Source organism: Elgaria multicarinata, chromosome 3 (assembly GCF_023053635.1).
Source record: "Elgaria multicarinata webbii isolate HBS135686 ecotype San Diego chromosome 3, rElgMul1.1.pri, whole genome shotgun sequence".
Classification (NCBI taxonomy): Eukaryota; Metazoa; Chordata; class Lepidosauria; order Squamata; family Anguidae; genus Elgaria; species Elgaria multicarinata.
The window spans coordinates 6,470,699-6,494,279 of record NC_086173.1 but is presented as its reverse complement, the minus strand read 5'-3'; the positions used below and the strand labels follow the sequence as shown (position 1 = coordinate 6,494,279).

The following is a 23,581-nucleotide window of genomic DNA, read 5'->3' as shown; positions in this document are numbered from 1 at the left end:
GTTTTAGTTTTTGTGTTTTATAGAATCGGATCTCTGTCAATTAGGATTTTAAATTGTTTTGTCACTTATTTACAGCATGTATAAACTGCTCTATAACTGAAGAAGAAGAAAACCCGAGCAGCAAACAGTTATAAACATGTAAAAATGCAAAAGAATAAAAACATTTAAAATTGAATTGTACCGGTCTTCTACTCAGAGGCCCCGTTCAGACAACAGGCTTAACCATGCTGCTTAACCACAAAATGGTTAACGGAATGTAATGCATTCCGTTAACCATTTTGTGGTTAAACAGCATGGTTTAACGTGTGGTTCTGAACGGGGCCATGGAAAGCTTGTTCAAATAAAAATGTCTTCACCAGATGCCAAGAACAAAGCAATGTTGGCAACTGGCAGGGAATTCCACAGAGTGGGAGCCAATACGCTAAAAGCTGTATGCTGAGTGGATTCTAAATGGACCTCAGGTCTGTGTGGAATTATGTGAAACTACTTATCCGATGACCTCAGAGGCTGGGCAGGGTGCTAAGGGAAAAGGTGTGCCCTCAAGTATCCTGGACTTAAGTTGCTGAAGTTCCTAAGAAATCAGCTTTTAATATGTGGTTGATAAGTAAACGGACACACCCTCAACTTGACATTTTGCCAACAGAAGTGGCTGCAAGGCAAAGCCTGGGTGCGCAGGGAGAATTTAGTTAAGAACACAAGAAGAGCTCGGCTGGATCAGACCAAGCCCCCGAGGTGCTTTGCACCTGAACTTGCGTTCCTTCCCAGCATCTGCACGGGAATGAAGGCAAGTGCGAATTTTCTAGCCCTGCGTCTCTGTAAAAGTTTTTTTTTTTTAAAAAAAACGGAGGGTGGGGGAGAACAACAGCGCTGTTCCTCCCCCTTTTAATTTTATAATCTGTATCAGCAGAGCTCTGCAGTTACAGATAATAAAAATAAAAGGGGGAGGAATGAGGCAGTCAGAGGAGGACATGAGAGGCACTGGGCGAAACACTTCTCCTCCCTCTGGCAGCCTGTTCCTACCCACCTGTTGCCTAAACGGCAGAAAGAGGTTCGTTCCCCTGGAGGACTGTGCCAATTTTATCCTTCAGGGTGGAATCAGACTCGCAGACCTTCGGCGGATGCAACCCAACTTTTATTTCTCGAGAAAGACCAGACTCCAACAAGCTAGCGCCCTGTAGGGTCTGGCCCTGAACAATCTAAAGGTACTTCTTTATATTAGCATACAAACAATGGGGATGAGTCACAATCATGTGAGGTTACTTCAGAGTCAAAGTTCAAATGCCACGTTGCTGTTTCTGGGCAGAGTTTGCACTCAGAACATAAACTTTTGCTCCCAGCCTACTATCTTAGGCACAGATGTGTATTCAGAGTCTTGTGATTAGCTAATTCAAGCAGGCATTTTGCAATTTATTCTACACACCCACCTCCCATGGTGACCAATCGGGAGGCGCCACGGGCTCCGCTGCCAAAAAAAGTCAGGGTAAGTGCCTGACTTTTTTGGAGTGGAGTTTCCAGGGTTAGCCTCCAGATGGCTTCGCAATGGCAGCTGCGTCATGTAGATGACGTGCCGCTGCTGTTAAGCCACCCCAGGGCAAACCCTTCATGTAAACATGCCCCATGGGTCCATCTAGTCCAGCATTCTGTTCACACAGTGGCAAACAGCTACCCACGGGAAACCCTCAAGCAAGGAATGAGTGTAATAGTACCCTCCCATCCCTATTCCCCAGTAATTGGTATACATAGGCATAGTGCCCCGGATACTGGAGGTAGCATCAGGACTAGTAGCCGTTGATAGCCTTAGCCTCCATAAATTTGTCCAATCCCCTTTTAAAGCCATCCAAATTGGTGGCCATCACTACATCTAGTTTAACTACGTGCTGTGTGAAGAAGTCCTTCCTTTTAACTGTTCTGAATCTCCCACCGTTCAGCTTCATGGGATGACCCCATTGGGTTCTAGTATTGTGAAAGAGAGTGAAAAATGTTGCCCTATGCACAATTTTGTACATCTCTACTATGCCCTCTTTACTTGCTTCCCCCCCCCCTAAGCTAAATAGTCCCAGTTGTTGTGACCTTTTCTCATAGGGGGTTGCTCCACCCACTTGTTAATTTTAGTTTCCCTTTTCTGCAGTTTTTCCAACTCTACGTTATCCTTCTTTAGGTGCAGTGAACAGAACTGTACACAGTATTCTAAGTGTGGTCACACCATAGATTTGTAAAAGAGAAGTACAATCTTATTTATTTATTAAGACAATTGTAGCCCACCCTATATCACAAGGATCTCAGGGTGGCATACAGATAAAATCATACAACCAATATAAAACAATAAATATACACAGCTAAAAACAAATTAAACCATTAATAAGCTAAAATCAGTACAAAATTTAAAAACAATAAAATCAAGTAAAACAATTAAAACTATAGGCTTGGTGAATATTAGCCACCAAAGGCTTTGTTAAAAAGCCATGTCTTACTCTAGGAAAAGGAATAAAATCAGTGTTGGTGCCAGTCAGGCCTCCAAGGGGAGGGCATTCCACAGCTGAGGTGCCACAACAGAGAAAGACCTCTCCCACATCCCACCATAGCACATGTCTCGTGTTGGTGGGATGCAGGGGAGGGCTCCTCCAACAGACCTCCAATCTCAGGCAGGCATATATAGGGAGAGGCGCTTTCTCAAGTATTGAGGCAACCAAGCTATTTAGGGATTTAAACATCATCACCAACACCTTGAATTCCAACCAGAAGCATATAGGCAGCCACTGCAATCCCTTTAAGGCCAGTGTTATATGGCCTCTGTAAGATGTACTGGTCAGCTGTTTAGCTGCTGCATGTTGCACTAGCTGCAACTTCCGAGTTGTCTTCAAGGGCAGACCCATGTAGAGTGCATTACAGTAGTCTAATCTGGAAGTCACTAGTGCGTGCACTACTGTGGCCAGGTTATCCCTGTCCAGGAAAGGCCATAGCTGGCAGATCGGGCGAAGCTAGCCCCAAGTACGGAGTCCACCTGGGCAGTTTATTTTCATTTCCTTTTCTAATGATACCAAACATGGAATTTGCTTTTTTCACAGCCACCACACACTGGTTGACATTTTCGTCGAGCTGTCCACCACAACCCCAAGATCTCTTTCTTGCTCAGTCATTGCTAGCTCAGATCCCATCAGATTATACTTCAAGTTGGGTTTTTTTGCTCCAATGTGCAACACTTTACACTTGCTTACATTAAACTGCATTTGCCATTTTGATGCCCATTATCCCAGTTTGGAGAAATTCTTTTGGAGCTCCTCACAATCCATTTTGTTTTAACCACTCTTAATAATTTTGGTGTCATCAGCAAACTTGGCCAATTCACTGCTCACTCCTAATTCTACCACCATTTATGAATAAGATGAAAAGCATTGGTCCCAAAACAGATCCCTGCAGGACCCCACTTTTTACATCCCTCCATCAGAAGAATTTACTATTTATTCCTACTCTCTGCATTCTGTTCTTCAACCAGTTACTGATCCATAAGAAGACTTCTTCTCTTATTCTGTGACTGCTAAGTTTGCTCAGGACTCTGGTGGGGGACTTTATCAAAAGCCCTTTGGAAGTCCATGTAAACAATGTTCACCAGATTACAATTCCAGGCAATCTTCCTCCAACAGAGAGGATGTACTATAGGATTTCCCCCAGAAACATTGGGAGGGAGGAATCTAGAAACAGGCAATAAACTATTGAGGCTTTGAAAAATGCCTTTGGCATAAATGAGCTTTCTAACCTTTGGCTTTTTTGCTCATGGAAATATAAAATCACTGCCAAGGCTGGATCGCAGGAAGTGGTCCATGAGTCAGGACTGAAGAGCAATCAGGATCAAAGGAAAACTAGAAGGCGGGGTGTGGTAAATAACTGGCAAGGAGTCCAACTGCATGAAGATGAGGCATCCCAAACAGGCGGCCCCGTCCTGGTTTTTATTAAGAACTAAGTGGTTACATTTCTTGTTTACAAGTTATGATTGGTTGTTGAGTACAGCATGTTAATGCATGATTACCTCGTGCACAGAAGGTGCTGTTAGTGTGTGTTCAGCATGAATATACCATATAAGTGTTAAGGAAATGCGTGATCATTGTGCCTTCAAGACTGTATTGTATTCTGTGGCTCTTGCGTCAGCACATTCCAAGGCATGGTGAGCCAGTGCCAAGATGTTCCTTAGCAAGGCCTTATCTTATCATTGTTGTCCTTGTTCCAGCTCATTCAGTATGGCTTGCCAATACTGAATGTGTGCCAGAGAGGGACAACAATAACCCCTTTATTGTTGTCCCTCTCTGGCACACATTCAGTATTGGCAAGCCATACTGAATGAGCTGGAACAAGGACAACAATAACCCCTACACAGGGCCAGACAGCAAACCAGGAGTCAAGACAAGAGAGTACAGTGGCTAATCACACATTGCCAAAAAAGAGTGCAGGCACCACTGAAAACAGCAATAAAAGGGAATGCTCACTTGCATGTGCTAATCTATAGGTACATTTGTCCCAAACATAGACTTCCCTGAGTTTTGTCCATATGACATTCACTGTGTCTTCACGGTTAATATAAGACAACTGGTCATTCCTCATGCACAAATCAACTTGTGCCTTTGCCCTTTCGGCACAGCGACCCCACTCCCGGATTTCTGCTGCACTCAAATCTTCCGGCTGTTCATTAGCCACTACATCCCACAAAGCATCTTTCTTCAGGCACATTTCAATCTTAAACAACCATGAAAGATAATTTGAATCTGTGAGCAATTCCATTGGAACGTTACTGCCAAAATTAGGCTGTGCCATAACTGCTGGCTGCTCTCTAACCCCTTCGTTGCCTGATTCTTCCGGGTCTGACCGGCTATCCTCCGTGGATTCCTCAGATCCCTGAAAATCAGCAACTTCTCCTTCCTCCACCAGCCTTCAGACTATCCGCTCTGACCTCCAAGACAAACGGCTCATGAAGCAGCCTTCCTTGCCTTCCCAGCAACTCCACTAGGGTTTGGTCAGTCACGGTCCGTCCACTGGTCTCACTGCTCCTTTCTGAGAGCGAACTCTGGGACCATAACCTGTTGAAAGTTAAAGTCTCTTCCGAAATAAGCAGAGTTAGAAGCGTCTCTCAGCAGGATTACAGCAAAGACTCAAATAAGGCTAAGAATACTTTGTTTAAGTTAAAACAAAGCCTTTACTGGCATAGAAGTTCAGTTGGTTAAATCAGTTACAGCATCACACATATACTCACAAACGATCATATCAGATACACAGCAGTAGCATTACAGATGGGGTAAAGGATGGAGGGGGTAATGTACACAGTCATATATATAGGGCAAAACCTGTACAATCATCCCAGCCACTAATTGACTAATTGAATAATTATCTCATGCCAATAATTCAATAATTGCATCGTCCAGCTGTGGCCTTGACATTTAGAAAGCATATTTCTTCATATCTTCTGTCAGTGGCATTTCTAAAACACAGGAATAAAGTAAAACCAGGTCCATTCCAGGATCCAACAACCTGATCATAGGAGCAGCCGTTTCTCCTTCCGTACAATTGTTACTGTAAAGTAAATGGAAACAATGTCATTTCTCTCCCTACCCATGTTTTGTCATGTATTTTAGGGTTGTAATGTTTGTGAACTGCCCAGATAGCTTTGGCAATTGGGTAGTAGAAAAATGTAATAAATAAGTAAAACAAATCCCCAGAGACATCTGAAATGCCAATGGTCTCTTTTCCGATTGCAGCAGGCACCTTAACCCTGTTGTTGCAGTGTCTTGTCTTTGGCTGCTGTTATTACGTTTTAAAACTATCAAACCAGGACACTTTAGTGTCCAGCACTCTAGTACTCTAGTACTAACCAACCATCGACCAGGGATGAACAAGCAGGACATGGTGCAACAGCACCCTCCCGCCCATGTTCCCTAGCAACTGGTGCACACAGGCTTATTGCCTTGAATATGAGATAGCACACAACCATCAGGGCTAGTAGCCATTGATAGCCTTTGCCTCCAGGAATTTATCCAACCACCTTTTAAAGCCATCCAAATTGGTGGCCATCACTACATCTTCTCGTAGTGAATTTCATAATTTAACTATACACTGTGTGAAGAAGTACCTCTTATTTGTCCTGGATCTCCCACCCATCAGCTTCATGGGATGACCCCAAGTTCTAGTATTTTGAGAGACGGAGGAAAATGCCTCCCTATCCACATTCTCCATACCATGCATAATTTTGCACACCTCTATCATGTCTCCCCTTAGCCTCCTTTTTCCCAAGCTAAACAATCCCAGTTATTGTAACCTTCCCTCATAGGGGAGATGCTCCAGCCCCTTAATCATTTTAGTTGCCCCTTTCTGCACTTCTTCTAGCTCCCTTTTAGGTGTGGTTACGAGAATTGTACACAGTATTCTAAGATAGATTTGTATAAAGTAGGGGTGTGCATGGACCCCCCGCTCCGCTTCACTTCCAGATCTGCCATTTTCAGAGCGGGCTGCTTCGCCCCGCCCCCACTCCGCCCACTTCTGCTCCGCTCCGCTCGGAGCTCCAGATCCGGATCGGAGCTCCGTTTTTTCCCCCATAGAGTTGCATTGAAAGCTAAAAAATTATACAACATTTTTTCTGTTCAAGTTAGAAACCTCAAACTCGGCACCATGAAAGCTTATCCACGTGTCCACATGCACGCCAAGTTTCAAGCAAATCCCATCATCCCCTGATTTTTGGCGAATTTTTGAAAATCGGGCACCCCATTCAGACCCCTTGGGATAGCTCCGTCAATTTGCACGTTAGAAACCTCAAACTCGGCACCAGGACAGCTTATCCATGTGTCCATATGGACACCCAGACTCAAGGTAGTCCCATCATCCCCTGATTTTTGGTGCGGCTCTAACCTCTAACGCACCACCCATAACCCTAATTCACACCCCTTTCGATAGCTCCGTCAATTTGCACGTTAGAAACCTCAAACTCGGCACCATGATAGCTTATCCATATGTCCATGTATAAGAATATAATAATATGTTTAAGAATATTACTAAATGTAGGGAAATGGGACAAGAAGTGTGTGTATGCTTTCCCCAAAATGCTCAATCTGTGGCTGTTGCACTACACAAAAGCAGTGCACGCAATCAGGCTTTAAGAGAGGGGAGGGGGGAAACGAACCAACCAAACAAACACATACTCCAAAATTTAAAAATAAAGTTTATATTAAATCAAAGTAAGGGAAAAACACAGAGCAAACTAAGCAAAAAGTCAGAAAGAAGCAAACAAACACACGTGCCAAGCTAAAATCCTAATCTATCTCCAAAGTACACAGCAGCAGCTAGCTAAGTAGACCCTCTCCCAACGAACGCTAAACCCACAAGACGCTGAGAGCTCAAAGATCTCAGGGTGACTCTGCCTTAGTCCCCCCCCCTCGAACGCTGGGATTGGAGGATGCTTCATGAGGAGATCAATTCTCATCAGGATTGGGAGTTGAATGTGCCTGTCATCGCTTCAACAAACAAACAAACCCCAAACCGTTTGTTGACCCGATTTTTAAAAAATTCTAGCACGCGACCCGCACGACATAGAGAGGTGAGAGTAGTCTCAAAATGACCCCCATCCATGACTCTCTGTGCACAAGAATTTTCAGAACGATAGCTTAAAAAACAACCCAGTTATCCCCAATTATTTCCCGCAATGCAATCCTATGGGCGAAAAGCCGAAAACCGCCATTTGAGCCGCGCTGTCCCTGTTTGTTGACCCGATTTTTAAAAAAATATAGCACGCGACCCGCACGATGCAGAGAGGTGAGAGTAGTTTCAAAATGACCCCCATCCACGACTCTCTGTGCACAAGAATTTCCAGATCGATAGCTTCAAAAACAACCCAGTTATCCGCTATTATTTCCCGCAATGCAATCCTATGGCGAAATGTTTTCAAGATGGCGATCGGAGTGCTCCGCCTGAAATAGGAGCTCCGAAAAATGGCCGCTTCTCTTCGCCTTGCTTCTAGGGGTCCGCGGTCCGCTTCTACTCCGCCTCTGGGTAAGGCGGAGCAGGCCAATCCGCTACTGCTTCTCCGCTCCTAATTGGAGCGGAGCACATGCCTAGTATAAAGGCAGTATGATACTGGCAGTTTTATTCTCAATTCTTTTTCTTATAATGCCTTACATGGAGTTTGCCTTCTTTATTGTGGCTGCACACTGGGTGGACATTTTCAACCACAATCCCAAGATCTCTTCCTTGTTTGGTCACTGCCAGCTCAGATCCCATCAGGTTATATTTGAAGTTGGGTTTTTTTGCCCCAACCTGCATCACCTTACACTTGCTTACATTGAACCACACCTGCCATTTGGATGCCCTCTCTCCCAGCTTGGAGAGATCCCTTCGGAACTCTTCACAATCCCTTTGTGTTTTAAATAATTTGGTGTCATCAGCAAACTTGGCCACTTCACTGCTCACTCCTAATTCCAGATCATTTATGAATAAGTTGAACAGAACTGGTCCCAATACCGATCCCTGTGGGACCCCACTATTTACTTCCCTCCATCGGGAGAATTGACCATTTATTCCTACTCTCTGCTTTCTGTTGTTTAACCAGTTAGTGATCCATAAGAGGCCCTCTCCTCTTATTCCATGATTGCTAAGTTTGTTCAGGAGTCTTTGGTGAGGGACTTTATCAAAAGCCTTTTGGAAGTCCAAGTAAACAATGTCCACTAGATCACCCCTGTCTACATGTTTGTTGACACTCTCAAAGTATTCTAGTAGATTAGTGAGACAGGTCTTGCCTCTGCAGAAGCCGTATTGATTCTTCTTCAGTTGGACCTGCCCTTCTATATGCTTACTAATTTTGTCTTTAATAATGCTTTCAACCAATTTACCTGGAACAGATGTCAAGCTAACCATCCTGTAATTTCCAGGATCACCCCTGGGCCAGATCTACACTAGTCTAATAACATGGTTATTTTCCATTTCTAATGTTGCTATCTGTGTCGGTTTTGATAATCACGGGGCACACTATGGGGATCTAGCGGTACTTACGTTTCCCCTTTACGTTATAAATTCATTAATCCAGGGCACACTGTTTGTTCTTCTGTTGAAGCTGTTCTCTGTCTCCTCTGTGTTTAGATGAGTTTCTCAGTTTGCTCCGCCCACTTCCTTTTTTCTTCCCTTCCTGTCCCCCCTTTGCTAACTCATCTGCTCATGCTCGTAATTTGAATTGCCAGTGGCGGGGAATTTTAGGGACCGAAAACTCTCAGCAATGCGTTACTGCTGGCTTAGAAACAAACAAGCAATCCTTGCCGCACTTCCTTGTGCCCGCCTCGCAGGGTTGGTTTGCAATGTGTTACTGCTGGCTTAGAAACAATCAAACAATCCTTGGCTCACTTCCTTGTGCCCCCCAAAATGTCTGCTGCCTGCCTGCCTTCTCCCCCTGGGAGCTGTACTCCATGATGGGCTTTGTGGTTTGTGCCCACAAGCCTCTGGCATGCTTGCTCCCAGTCCTCCTCCTCTGTGCCCACCTCGCAGGGATGGTTTGTGTGTCTTGCTTTGACTCGGGATAAGTCCTTCCTGCGCTCACTTAGACTTTTTGAAGATCCAAATAAATTTTTCAAGTGTGGAAGAAGATTCATATTTAGGGTTATCTACTCCCCAATTCATGGCATGTTGGGATTTCCTTTGAAATGGCCATGAATAAAGTCCATTGAGCTGTCTGCAGCTTTAAATCCCTGAGATACTGGGGTGTCCGTTTTTCAAAAATTCCCCCAAAATCAGGGGAGGCTTGGATTTGCTTGAGGGTTGGCATGCATGTGTATACATGCATCAGGTGTCATGGTGCCTAATTTGACATTTCTAACATGAAGAGCTTCGGCTATTGGGCGGTATAAAAATGTAATAAATAAATAAATAAAATAAATAATAAATAAACATGAAAATTGACGGAGATATCAAAAGGGGTGTGAATTGGGGTTGGGGTGATGCGTTAGAGGTTAAAGCCCCGCCAAAAATCAGGGGATGATGGGATTTGCTTGAAACTTGCCATGAATGTGTTGAATCCTGGAATGGATCCTGGTTATGTTTCCAGGGATTTACTAATTGCTGAGGAGCTGGAGGAATCAGAAGACTCAGCAGAAAACTTAAAGGTCAACGTTGCACCTGGACATTGATGTCATGATTGAATAATTGGTGTCTTGATTGTTTCAATTAAGGGATTGCAAGCAGTTGCGTAATTGTACAGTTAGCCTATAAAAGGATTGTATTCCCATGTACATGTATCAGAGATCACTCCATGTATCAGAGCTGTTTTGACTGACCGTATGTAAGTATTTGTATTTGTGATTGCCATAACTAAATTATATTTTATATGCCAGTAAAGGTTTCTTTAAACCTACTGAAAGTCTCTGTCTTAATCTGTATCTGTGCTGACTGTGCTGGAAACCGCTGCAAAAACTCTGTTATAAGATTATTGGCCAGAAGCCCAGTCTGGCAATAACTAAAAATAAGGTTGTGAATATTAGAGCAACATATCCCAATAGAATGTGGATGTGCCTGCTTCCAAGTTTTTATCTGTCAAAATGTCGGAGAAAATCCCATGTCTGAAAATGGGGTGTCCGATCTTCAAAAATTCCCCCAAAATCAGAGGAGGCTTGGATTTGCTTGAGGCTTGGCATGCATGTGTATATGTGCATCAGGTGCCTAATTTGATGTTTCTAACATTTATTAATATATAGACTCTGGGCAATACAAACCTGACGTTCATGCCCCCTCCATCAAACAACAATAATCACTGAGGAAGATAGGATGACTGCAGTCATCCATGAGGCAAAACGCTCAGTAGAAAGGTTACTAAAGGTGGGTAGCAGAAGTGGAAACGCCCCCAGGGTAGCAATTGGCTGATCACTCAATTCAACATTTTCGGAGAAGAGCTAACGTTAGAACAGGGCACATGATTTCTAAATAAGCGCTAGTACTGAGCAACAACGAACAGAGACCACGAAATCAAGGAGGTAAGTACAACTCATTTACAACTGAAGGTACAGAGGGTCATGTGATGCTTTGTGTCACAGTTGCTGATTCATAATGTTATAATAACAATAGTGTAGATTCCCACTGGGTCTACATTCAAAATGATTAGGTCTAGATCCAACTCTGTGGTTCTTACCAGAAAAATAAGCCTTCCTAAAATGTGTTGTAGTAGAAATCATCATCTGCTTCTCAACTTGGAGGTTGCATTTACAATCATTCTTCAAGCCCTTTGGAGGGGCTGAGGCACTGCTTTTCTAAAGCCACCTTGGAGCGGAATTAAAACGATGGCTCCTCGTGGTATTTAATATGGTGTGATATTGTCCATGGAAACCCCCATTCCTCTAGCCAAGTTTCTTATATAAAGTTTACTCAGAAGGAAACTCCCACAAAACATAAAAGAAGAGAACCTGTTCAGCCTGGCAGCATTATTCATCTTATTAGTTCATAGATCAATTATGGAATGATCTCCCTGACGAGGCTCACCTGGTGCCAACATTGTTATCTTTTCGGCGCCAGTTCAAGACTTTTCTCTTCTCCCAGGCATTTAACAGCAAATGCTGAGTTTTTTAAACTGACCCCAGAATAGTTGTTTTTAAATGGATATTGTCTGTTTTTGTATGTATTTCATGCTTTCTATGGTTTTAAATTTAGTATATTTCTTTTTAACGTTCACTGTTTTTAACTTTTGTAAACCACCCAGAGAGCTTTGGCTATGGGGCGGTATATAAATGCAAATAATAGCAGGTAATGAGGAGTAAAAGTCTGAGCAGTTGGAAGATAGCCAGCAAAGGACAAAAGTGTGAGCTTTGGACCTGGCTTGCAAGAGGAAGACTGGAAGATCTGCAAAGGTTTCATGCTGTTTGCTTTCCAGGCAAAGTGACAATGTTTTAAAGGCTACCATTCTTTGGAGTGGGTACCAGACCAGACTGCTTCTTCATGCTCCAATTGTACGTCTGTAAACAAACAGACGTTACAAAAGATATAACAATTTTAAATAATTATTGCCCTGCACTTTGCCAGTGAATGTAAACCCCTTGCACTTTGCCAGTAAGCAAACTTTGTAGCAGCGGACCCTGGAGCTTCCTTCTGTCAGGGGAAGTGGGAGCTGTAAAATACGGTTTTGTGGAACTGGGCAATATTTAAATTCACCGTACTTTCTGGAAATCCTGGTGCCTACGCGTCAAAGGAGTTAACCCACCTCCCCCCACCCCAAAAGCTGGTGAGAACCCTTTGGTCATGAAACTTTCCAGAACTCAGTGTGCCAGCTTAGCATGGGTGGGTCTTTATTTGAAACCCCAAAGCTACAATTGAGTTTGTAAATAACTACCAGCATTAGCACACTGGATACTATGAGCATGATAGCACCATCAAAATCTGCAGCTTGATTTTAACACTTCTGTTCCATTTTGAACTCTAAAAAAGATTGTAGCGATAACTCCTCCACTTTTTCTATTTTCTATAATTTCGTAAAAATGGTTAGTTATGTCTAGTATTTTTTAAAATGCATTAAAACTCTAAGGGCACAACCTTGTGCACGTGTAGACAGAAGAACCGTTCCACAACTCTCAACATTTTCCAACCAGCCATGCTAGGAGGTGCAAGCCTTTTGTTCTATCTAAACACGCAAAGGATTGTGCTTTAAAGCTTAGGAAGCTTTGGGACCCAGGTGAAAACCTTCTTATTTTCCCAGGCATTTTATTTGTTCAATGAGATGATGATAATGATGATGATGATGATGATTAAAAACAGATTGTAAAAGTTGAAGTGCATATGGATTCAGAATTGAACATATTTGTTGAAGTAAATATTAATTTGAAGCACAAGGAGCTAATTTCATTTCTTTTTTTCTTTTTTTTTTTTTGCTGCCAGGAAAGTAATAGCATTGCATTGGAAGGATTTCAAATTTACCGAGTTGAATGAGTGGTATAAATCGGTGTGGAAGACAGCAATAATGGAGAAATTGACATATAAAAAAATTACAGGTCATGAGAGGTCAGTGAAAGTATGACCCTTTGCGGCTGTTTGGTTACTGTTTATCGAATACACTAATGTGGCAGAACATGGCCGGATGGTACCTGCATGTTATAAATCATTATGGTTGTTGTAAATTATTTGATATTGTTTATTTTCAAAAGTTGAATATGCTTCCTGAGGGACTGTGTATTTTCGTATTGCTAAGCACTGTAGGGGCAACACAGTGTCTAGCAAGGGGGTCATTTTGGGGAGGGGGGACACCCCTGATTTCCTAATGTTTCTTGTTTTGTTGTTTTTCTCAAAATCCCATTTGCTCTAATGGGATTATAAGAACAAAAACAAAAAGTGAGAAATCGGGGGTGGGGGTGGGCAAAAATGACCCCCTTGCCAAGCCCTGTGTTGCCTCCATAGTTCTTGGTAAGGGGGTCATTTTGCACCCCCCGATTTTCCTGAAGGGAAGATTCATGGGCCAGATCTACACGTCGTTGCGAAGGCACTTGCGTGCGTCTGGAGTGCGCCCCGAAGCTCATCGAGACACACAGGCTTACTTTCAAAGCACATTTTCCTGGTTTTTGGGTGCTGTTATTTAGTCCGTCTTAAGTGAATTTAAGGCGTCCCTTCTTCCAATGTGTGTAACAATTATTCGCTCTTTCCTCCCTGCCCCGCTCCGCCCAGACTTTTTTTGTTGCCTTTCGACTTCCGATACCATTTCCGGTGCAAACAGCAGCATCCATCTTTAATCATCACCTTTCCCACGTGCAGGGACAGGTGTGGTAGGTTCCATTTTCCTCAGTCCTTTCCTCTTTTGCCTTTCCCATTTGTAATTTTTTTTTAGCTCTTAATAGGGATGCGCATATGTGCATGTTCGGTTAGGGTTAATCTGCTGTTTACAGAGCGGCGGCTATTGTGCGTATAGTCTATAGGCAACCCACAAATCCAGCACGAAAAGCAGCATCGGTCTTTACTCTTTACCTTCCCCGCGAGCGAGGACAGGGGAGCAGTGTTCTCTCTCATTAACTTTTTTCTTTAGAAGAAAATGCCGATGTTTTTATGTCTGCTGATGAATGCATGTTCTCTTTTTAATGTTTCTTCCCCCTGCCTCATGGCATAATTTCTTAAAATAAGAACAGATACTTTCGTCAGTCCCCCCCCCTTTTCAAAAACTGCACTTTTGCACAGAATTTTTCTTAGGAGAACAACTTTTGCTGCCTGGTCAGTTCTGCATGTTGGAATGTAAATAATGTTAAGTTTCTCCCCTCCACACCCCACCCCACCCCACCCCTCCTTAGATTACCCTTTAATTACGATGTTTTTATGTCTGCTGATGAATGCATGTTCTCTTTGTAATGAAGTGTTATTTTTTATTTATGTACTTTATTAATTTAAATAAAGTTGTTGTTTTTAAACAAAACTTCATTTTTTGGAGGCTGCTGGTTGAAAAGGGAAATACAGATGCCAATACAAAAGGTTTTTATTCAATATGAAACAACGTAACACAAAACATTAAGTCGCGAAGAGAGTGAAGGAATATACAGCAACAACATTGCAATTATAGCACGGCTAAGGCAGTAATTGAAGTGAGTTTGCGGTGGCTCAACTTTACCCCCGTAGGGCTTCATAAGCCATTTCCGCAACGGATAAGCCACATAATCGACAATGAAAGGCGGCACTTCGATGTCCCCAATTCCCCAGTCCTCATTGGAGGGGCAAAAAACTCCAGCATCCATTGCCTCAAAGAGGGATGAATTTCTGAATACATGGGCATCGTGGTTCCTGCCACTCCACCCCACCTCAATATGGGTGAAGCAGCCAGTGTGGTCCGTAGTCCCCTGCAGAATCATAGAATAATAGTTTTTCCGATTTATGAAATCATTGCCTTGCCTAACAGGACATACAATTTCAATATGCGTTCCATCTGTGGCTCCGCAGGCTCCCCGAAATCCCAAATCTGCAAAGCCGTCCATTACCTGTATTAAAAAGTGAAAGACAATGTTTAAACCAACAGGAATGTTTAAATTGAAACACATAGCAGTTCGTCTCACATGCGCACGTGTACCGGCAACTTGGGGCCGCCGCTCTGGAAACAGCAGATTAACCGAACATGCACATATGCGCATCCCTATTAAGAGCTAAAAAAAAATTACAAATGGGAAAGGCAAAAGGGGAAAGAAATGAGGAAAATGGAATGTCATTTTCACGTGTGCATCCAATTTAGCTTAGAAGAAAAAAATTACCTTTCGAAAATCGCCAAGATAGACTGTGCGACGAAGAAGAACTAGCTCCATTGCCAAGCACACTTCAACGAAGTAAATTGATAGAAACAGCCATGGTGCTGACTAATTCCGTTTGGCTATCCACGGATTCCATCTTCTCCACACTCTGTACAGCACCATGTACACTGATGGTGCTATATAAATAAATAAATAAATAAATAAATAATAACGAGCACAATGACCCAAACAGGGAATTCTGGGATTTGAGGAATTTTTTTAAAAAGGGGGAGCAAGTGAGAACGTCACAAGCATCCACCAAAGCCAGCCTCTAAGAAACGCCCACTTGGGACGGAAGGGACGGAAGGGACAGAAATTTAGAAGAGTGTGAACCGCTCCGATGAAACGAAACGAAAGAAAAGGCGCATGAGGCACTAAAGAAAGAGGCGCCTCATTTAGGTACGTACTTTAAAAAGGCGCACTGAAGCGCCTTCACAACGATGTGTAGATCTGGCCCTGGACCGCCAAGCCTCTCCGCTGCCGGTAAGGGCTTTGTTCTCCCTTCTCACACAAGGCATTGTGGGATCTTTCATGATACCTTGTCGGACGTGCAGGTGCTGCGCGGCTCCTGAAAGGGGAAGAAAGCCATTACAAGCAGTGCGTGGGCCCGGATCTAGAGAAGCAGCATGGGGGGACGGGACAGGCTCATGGTCACTTTAACGTTGGCTCAAATTCCAAACAGCCAGGAAATGGGAAGCTGATGCCCTAACAGATGTGCCCCATGATCAGTGATGATGCGGTGCAGTGTCACAATTTGTGCATGCTTACAACTTACACCCACACTTTCCCTTGGCCTTTCAGGCCCAAATCCAGAATCCAGATGGGAAGGATGGCAGGCCTGGGACCAGCCAAGGTAGCCCACGCCTTGTTCGGCATTCTTACTGCCAGGGAGGGGAAAGAGGCCCTTGTAGGATTTTCTGCTTCAGGTGCCAAAATAGTGTTTGTGGTTTTGTGTACAGTGGCTTTTATAAGGGCAGGTGGGACCATTTACTGCTCTGGCTCAGGCAGCAAACTGCCTTGGTGGGCCCTTTTGGAGGCCACCACCAGCCCGGCATCAAGCTAGCTGAAATTATGTACTGTCTCATCCTGTGGTTTTGAATCCAGGTTTGTATGCTGCCCTGCCCTGCAGTCAGGCTGCTTCCGTTGGAGTCGTGGGATATAGCTTTAAGAGGAAGAAATGCACAACACCTCTGAGGCCACAATGCTCTGGGTTCCAAGTGATGTCATCACCTCAGTGGTGTCATTCCGTATCTAAAAGCTGTTAGGACAGTTGAGAAGCCTCAACAGAGGGATGGGTCTAGGATCTGCCTGCTGCTCATGGAAAGTCCCTCTGCCTAATTTGGGGGGGATCTCCACCCCCAGATCGCAGATCACCTCCTTGAGCAGGGGCTTCTGTGCCTCTGTGTAGTATTTCCAGGGGCCTGGAGGACTGTCGTGGGAAGGAGGGGCCATGGAAACCCACTTCCCTCAGCGTAGTTGCGCCAGTGTGAATCTGGATCCAACCCAGAGATGGTCGCTTTTGAAAAATTTCAGTACTGCTTTAATTTGGTTATATATTTGAATACGTTAGCTGCTGAGGTTCATAGTTAGTTTAGTTAAGCGTTACATTGACAGATAGGATTTGCTTTATGTTTCATTGAGATATTGATAATGCTATGTAAGAGTATTCGAAATTTGGGTAGAAAGGTTAGGTAGGTTAATATTGTACATTTGACGGTGTTCCTTCATGCAGGCAAAACCATTTGCCAAGTAGGAGGCCTACTTGTAATGATGCTTGTATCGTAGCTTTTCTGTCAAGATGAGGCCTAAAAGCTTTTGGGAGGCTTGGATCCTCAGACCGCACATCCCAGCTCACGTGGACTGTTCATTTCCCTTGACGTTCGTCAGGGAAGGCTTATTTGATCTGCGTAGCAATGTCTCTTCCACCACCGCCCCAGCTGCCCCTGAGACCCTGGCGTTACCAGCCCTTTCCATTGGCCCTGTTTTTCTTGGGCTCCACATCTGGGCTTGCAATTGGTGGTTCTTGCTCCGTTGCTGATGGACTTCTGAACCACAAGTTTGGTTTGCCCCCATCCCTTCATTTTTGGTTTCAGTAAGGAGTGTGTCTGCCTTCCTGAGTTCCTCTTCCCACTTGAGAAGTCTTCTTGGTCTATGCGTTCAATTTAATTTCCTGGGCCTTTGTGACAGTGCAGAGATTTGTCATGAGATCCTGCACCCACTTCCTTTGCTTTTGGGCTCTCCATGGCACATCTGTTATGCAGTATCTCCTCCCTTTGAGGTCTTGGAAGAAGTGCAATGCAACATTCATAGAGGAGCGGGCCCTGGACCAGAGAGGGCTCTGGACCGAAGAGGGCTCTGGGTGCCTTCCTGTCTTGAAGAACATGTGCATCGCCTTGAAACCTTAAGACTTCATCCTCAAGGAACCATAGCTCCATTCTTTTTCTTTTCAGGTTTCATTTCTCCATGGCAGCTTTGTTACAGACAACACATAATTTTTCTTGAACCATGCAAATGGAATTTGGGCAAACCTGTTCAGCTATGGCAAATTACAGTTGCCCTCAGGTCATCAGAGAAGAAAACTCTCTATTTCACTACCATTCTTTACTCTCTTCTCTTCCCTGATGCTCCAAACTTCCACAAAAAGCCTTGAATTGCTCCTCAAGGACACATGCTGCACCTGGCCAGCAGTCTAGAAGGGCTGGACTTTACACCTCTCCCCAAGTGGGAGAGAACTTCATGGGACTTACTTTTGAGTAAGCAAGTGTAGGTTGCACTGCTGGTTATAATTCAGCTATAAATTCTATTTGCAGATAGGACTTACTCTATATTTCACTTCTATAAATTTTCTAATTCCATGTAGCAAGCAGGGTCATTGCACAATAGAAGCCTTTTCTGGATGCCCCCTGGGCCAGCTACAGGCCTCCCGGTCCCAAGAATTTCTCTCTCTGGACATGAGAGAGATTGAAGCCAGGCGGACAGGTGAGAGTTGGAGACCTGGGGGCATGCAGGAGGAGGGGGCAGTCCAATGAACTCTGGGTTGGCCTTGTGCTTGGGCTGCTTCAAATTCGGAACCGAATCCGAAGTGGGCCAAGTTGCTACGCGTCAAATTTGCCATGAGTCCAAATCAGTCTCAGAGGTGAATTGGAGTGGGTGGGCAGAGCCTCAGACAATGGGAAAGAGGTTTGGAAACACCGTAGCCCATTACGACAGGATGAAAGGCGGGGGCTGTCTGAGACCCAGCTATCAGGACCAGAAGGCTTGAGGAACTGGAGCAGGAACACTGCCTTAGGTCTGCACCATTCACTCACCCAGAGCTACAAGGCCAGGGTAGTGGTGATGTGGGCAGGTCTGCCTCTGCTCCTCACTGGCCACATGGGCCTGTGTGGCTGAGGCAATAAGAGAAGGCCTCCACAACTCAGACTACAGCTTCCCTGGACTAGAGGGATGAGAGGTAGATGCATAGAAGAAAACTGTCCTGTTGAGGATCCTCTGAAGCAGCCTCCCCCAACCAGGTGCGCTTCAGTTGTGTTGGACTATAACTCCTAAAATACCCCACCCAGGGGATGATGGGAGTTGTTGTCCAACCCATCTGGAGAGCAGCAGGTTGGAGAAGACATGTCTAATGGTTTACACAGGTGTTGCCTTTATCAAACCCAAGCGTTGGGGGTCCCATGTCTTCACGATGGGGCCTCAGTGCAATTGCACCTCGCCCCCCTCTGCTACACATGGGGCAGGGGTGCAACTCTGCCCCCAGTCAGCCAGAAAAGCAGAGAGATGGCAGGCTGGTTGCAGAAGCTTCATGCGGCCAGCTGAGAGGAAAGAGGGACCCAGCTAGGTATCCCTCATCCTTGCACTAGTTCTCCTGTGTCTGGCACCTGCCCACTGCCTGCAGATATCAGTATGAGTCTGGCTGGTCACCAGTTGTTCGGGGCTGAGTAGGATTTTTTTTCTCCCTTTGTGGGCCCAGATTGGCTGGGGGCCCACAGGGTTTTTTTTGCCTACTCCACACTGACCTGGGGTTGTGTAGCCCTTCATGGGCAGGCAGCCAGTAATAAAAGTTGCTCCATTGGATCAAGAGGTGCATAAACAGGTGTAGTGTCAGTTAGAGGGGTGAAGAATAGCAGGGGTGTGCTTCGCCTTGGGTCTGAACCCAAAATCCAAGTGAAAGGGGGCCTATTCATGTCCACCTCACCCTGAATTTGGTATGGGACACGATTGGGCTGTCTTGGCCTGACTCAGCCAATTCAGCCTGATGGCCATTTCGGTCCAATGGCCAGCTGCTTCTCCCCACCTGCCCACCCGCCCATGGGACTTACCTGAGGCCTCTGTGCACGCCCATCATCCTAGTGATCCGTTCTGTCCTGACCTAGATGTGGGGCGGATCCACACGTCGTTCCGAAATCGCTTCAGGTCGCCTTTTTTAAGAACGTTTCTAAATGAGGCGGCTCTTTCTTATTGCTTGATGCGGCTTTTCTTTCGTTTCGTTTCGTCTGAGCGGTTCACACTTCTGTCCCTTCTGTCCCTTAAGTCCCAAGTGGGCGTTTCTTAGGGGCTGGCTTTGGGGGATGCTTGTGACGTTCTCTCTTGCTCCCCCTTTTTAAAAAAATTCCTCAAATCCCAGAATTCCCTGTTTGGGTCGTTGTGCTTGTTATTATTATTATTATTATTATTATTATTATTATTATTATTAATTTATTTATATAGCACCATCAGTGTACATGGTGCTGTACAGAGTGTGGAGAAGATGGAGTCCGTGGATAGCCAAACGGAATTAGTCAGCATCATGGCTGTTTCCATCAATTTACTCCTATGTGTTCTTCGAGCACTGTCTGTGATTGAGGATGATTACCACCGTCGCCGCTCGCAACTCCTTAAAATCCTGAAAATGCACCAGAGACGGAGGATGCTGTTCTTGCAGCAGCTGGAGCAGGAGAGGAACTTTGTGGTGTTAGGCACCGAGTTCATTCGTCTCCCTGCTTTTTTCAGACGCTACTGGGTCCGTCCCAGTAGCAAGGACTGGTGGGAGAATTTAGTTCTGAAAGTATGGAACGACGAAAGGTGGATCGAGAGCTTCAGGGTGACTCGAGCCACGCTGTTTGAAATCGTTGCTGAGCTGACTCCTGCACTCCAGAGGAACCAGACGGCCATGAGGCAGCCGCTTTCAGTGGCTAAGCGTGTGGCAATTGCTATTTGGAAGCTAGCTAACCCGGGATTCTATAAAAATGCAGCAGAGCAGTTTGGGGTTGGCCGCTCGACAGTTGGCGAGGTCTTTGTTGAAGTGTGCTTGGCAATGGAGCTAGTTCTTCTTCGTTGCACAGTCTATCTTGGCGAGCATCGAAAGGTATTTTTTATTTCTTCTAAGAAGAATTGGATGCACAAGTGAAAATGACGTTCAATTTTCCGCAGTCTTTCGGCATTCCCATTTTGTAATTTTTTTTAATTGTTCTGAGCTATGCGCATCAGTGCATATTCGTCCTGCTGGCGACAGTGGTGGATCTTCACCTTGCTGCTGGCTGTGAGCTGGCTGCATGTCTGAAAAGTAGACAAAGAAGTAGTACGTAAGAGTATTTAACAATTGCTAATGTTTAAGGTGAAGAGGAAAAATGGACCCATTCAGTAGCGTCTGAAAAAAGCAGGGAGACGAATGAACTCGGTGCCTAACACCACAAAGTTCCTTTCGAGCGAGGGAGGGGGGAGGGGGCAGGTATCCATTTTGCTAAGCTTTCCCTCTTTCGCCATTCCCAGTTGTAATTCTTTTTTTCAAGGGTTCTGACCTATGCGCATAGGTGCATATTCGTTTAATAACATTATCTATGTTAACATTACTGGTAGTTTAAAAATTGACTATCATTTTTAAATACAGGTAATGGATGGCTTTGCGGCGTTGGGATTTCGGGGAGCCTGCGGAGCCACCGATGGATGCCATATTGAAATAGTTTGTCCCATAAGGCAAGGCAACGATTTCATCAATCGCAAAAATTATTATTCCATGATTCTGCAGGGGACTACGGACCACACTGGCCGCTTCACCCATATTGACGTGGGGTGGAGTGGAAGGAACCACGATGCCCATGTCTTCAGAAATTCATCCCTCTTTGAGGCAATGGATGCAGGACTTTTTTGCCCCTCAAATGAGGTCTGGAGAATTGGGGACGTCGAAGTGCCGCCTTTCATTGTTGCTGATGGGGCTTATCCATTGCGGAAATGGCTTATGAAGCCCTATGGGGGTAATCTAGAGCCACCGCAAGCTCACTTCAACTACTGCCTCAGCCGTGCCCGGAACGTGGTCGAACGTGCCTTTGGGAGGCTGAAGAGCAGAAGCCGGTGCCTCAGTTCTCGGCTAGAAGTGGCCGAGGAAAATGTTCCCTCAGTTATTACGGCTTGCGTAATTATGCACAACATCTGTGAAGCCAGAGGTTACGCAATCATTAACAGAGACAGACCTCTAAACCGTATTACACTGACGACCCTAGGACAAGCCTATGTTAATGATGCAAACGAGCGTCTAGCTGAGGGAACAGAGGTTAGGGATGCAATTTGCACATACTTGTGGCGCCAGAGGGAGTTGCGTCAGTAAAATTAAACTGAACTATAATAGCTATGTTGTTGATGCATTCTCTCTCTCCGCGACTTTATGTTTTGTGTAACGTTATTTCATATTGAATAAAATCATGGTTTTGGCAGCTGTACTTCCGTTTTAAATTATTATCCCTGCGCATGTTCGATTATCTGCAATTACTTCACCGTGCATATTCGTTTAATAGGCTCTTTACAGAGCGCAGCGTACTCTGTGTATAGTGTATAGGCGCAGAGCGCTGGCTAGAGTGCTTTGAAATCTATAGGCAAACCTCAAATCTGGCGCTAAAAGCAGCCATTTTTCCTCTTTACCTTTCCAGGCAGGGAGGGGGGAGGGGGCAGGTATCCATTTTGCTCAGCCTTCCGTCTTTCGCCATTCCCAGTTGTAAATTTTTCTCAATTGTTATGACCTATGCGCATCCCTGCATATTTGTTTAATAGGCTCTTTACAGAGCGCAGTGTAGTCTGTGTATAGTTTATAGCCGTAGAGCGCAGGCTAGTGTGCTTTGAACTGCATATTCGTGCATATTTCTGTAACGTTCTTTCATATTGCATAAAAGCATGGTTTTGGCAGCTGTACTTCCGTTTTAAATTATTATCTCTGCGCATGTCCGATTATCTGCAATTACTTCACCGGGTTTGTAGGGGGCGTAATTCAGGAAGCAAACCACTTCCTGTACTATACCCCGTGTATAGTACAAAATGGCCCCCAGGAGAGTTGCTTTTTGGCAAGTGAATGAAATAGAGTTGCTCCTGGAGGAACTGCAGAAATCAGGCAATGCAGAGCGCCTAATGCGCAGCTCCAATTTAAAGACGATCCATATTTTTAAAAAAGTAGCCCAAACACTGACCGGCGAGGGATACCTGTGGAGCGCCATCCAAGCCCGCACGAAGTTCAAAACTATTAAGGGTAAATTTTATGAGGCCATGGAAAGACACCAAGGGCCACCCCCAAGGTATCAAAGACCAGCGCATTTCGACGCTCTCTATAGGCTGTGGCGGGAGGCAGGGGAGCCCAGCTGGTTTGAAAGGAGACCTGCTAGTAAGTTCATATTCTTATGAAATATAATGCAATTTTTATATTTAAAGACTTCCTAGTTTTCTCATATGCTGCTTCATTACAATTTCAGTCCTGTCTGATCACCTGGCTGTATCTGCAGCAGGTTGAGCACTACAATAACTATCATGTTACTGTAATGTTAAGGCAATTACTATTGCTATACTTATGAAGTTGTGTCATTACATAACATATATAGACTGTAAACAACTTAATGAAACAGCAATGTAAATTTGTTAAGTAAAGAAAGACAAGAAATGTCAATACATATTGTAATAAAAAAAAATGCTTTTCCAGTTAAGAGAGCACATTTTATTTTTTTAATGCAGTATATCATTATCTTTAACTTTATTTAAAATAATATTTTAATAGAATAAAACAGCTATGACTTTCTATTGCCAAACTTAAACATTAGCAATTGTTAAATACTCTTACGTACTACTTCTTTGTCTACTTTTCAGACATGCAGCCAGCTCACAGCCAGCAGCAAGGTGAAGATCCACCACTGTCGCCAGCAGTTGCTGAGGACCCAGGTCTATCCCTGATTCCAATAAACTGTAGAATAATTTAACACATGAAGGTAATGAGTGATGATCCTTTTTTTTCATAACTAAAAGTACATGCTTCCCCTTTCAGGGACATCAACCCTCGATCCTCCTGCAGCTGAGCAGTCAGGGCAAACATCCAGCAGTGACCCAGTGCT

The 23,581-nt window shown here is 44.5% G+C and overlaps 1 long non-coding RNA gene across 1 annotated transcript; it reads left to right on the top strand.

Moving 5' to 3' along the window:
• Positions 1-1,018: 1,018 nt before the first annotated feature.
• LOC134396525 (uncharacterized) lies at positions 1,019-23,581 on the top strand. Its single transcript, XR_010025279.1, has 4 exons — positions 1,019-1,202; positions 12,871-12,993; positions 23,340-23,411; positions 23,515-23,581. It is a non-coding gene; the product is annotated as an uncharacterized LOC134396525 (long non-coding RNA).